Source organism: Nicotiana tomentosiformis, chromosome 8, assembly GCF_000390325.3.
Source record: "Nicotiana tomentosiformis chromosome 8, ASM39032v3, whole genome shotgun sequence".
NCBI lineage: Eukaryota > Viridiplantae > Streptophyta > Magnoliopsida > Solanales > Solanaceae > Nicotiana > Nicotiana tomentosiformis.
Window position 1 is genome coordinate 8,170,916 of NC_090819.1, and position 894 is coordinate 8,171,809.

The following is an 894-nucleotide window of genomic DNA, read 5'->3' on the forward strand; positions in this document are numbered from 1 at the left end:
TTGTTGATTTTGCTGGTTGTAACCATGGTGCCTTTGGTAAGGCACCACTTGACCCTGTGGTCGCATAGCTCCAGGATTGTTGTTGTTATTGTACTACTGTTGTTCTTGTCTATATTGTTGATTCTGTTGACCCAAATTCTGATCACCTTGCCTTTGTCCCCCATAGTTAGCTACATAGTTCATATCTTCCTGATAGTACTGGTGGTCACCTTATGCACTCCACGAGTATACATAAGGTTGGTTAATGCATGGTGTACATAAGCCCCCATTAGTTGCGTCAACTATGTGTACATGTTGCTTCTAGCCTGATTCATCGATCTTTTTGGTGAGGATACTCATTTGCGTCATTAGAGTAGCCATATTTTCAGCTATAGAGTTGTTTGGATCCAAAGCCACAGAGTGAACTACAGGAGTGATTGTAGAGTCTCTTGTCATCAATCCTGAGTTTTGAGCTATTTTATCGAGTAGGATCTTGCATTCTCTGAATGATTTGCTCAAAAATGCTCCACCCGCTGAAGCATCAACATTAGCATTTAAGCTGTCTGCCAATCCAATATAGAACCTTTGCCCCAATATTTGCACTGAAATTCCATGATGTGGACACTTAACAAGCATACTCTTGAACCTCTCCCACGTTTCTTGTAGTGTTTCTATTGGTCTCTACCTGAAGCTCAATATCTCATCAATTTGTTTGGCAGTCTTATTGGGTGGGTAGAACTTGTTTACAAATTGCTTGACTAATTCCTCCTACATAGTGATGGAGTTTATGGACAGTGAATTAAGCCAAGTCTGAGCTTCTCCCGTCACAGAGAATGAAAACAATAATAGTTTTATTGCGTTCGGTGTCACATTAGGTTGCCTTTGTGTGACACATATCGACAGAAAAATTTTTAG

At 40.4% G+C, this 894-nt stretch overlaps 1 non-coding gene across 1 annotated transcript; it reads left to right on the forward strand.

The window, feature by feature from the left end:
* Nucleotides 1-586: 586 nt before the first annotated feature.
* LOC117281583 (small nucleolar RNA R71) lies at nt 587-693 on the forward strand. The gene has a single exon (XR_004512220.1). It is a non-coding gene; the product is annotated as a small nucleolar RNA R71 (small nucleolar RNA).
* The last annotated feature ends 201 nt before the right edge of the window (nt 694-894 follow it).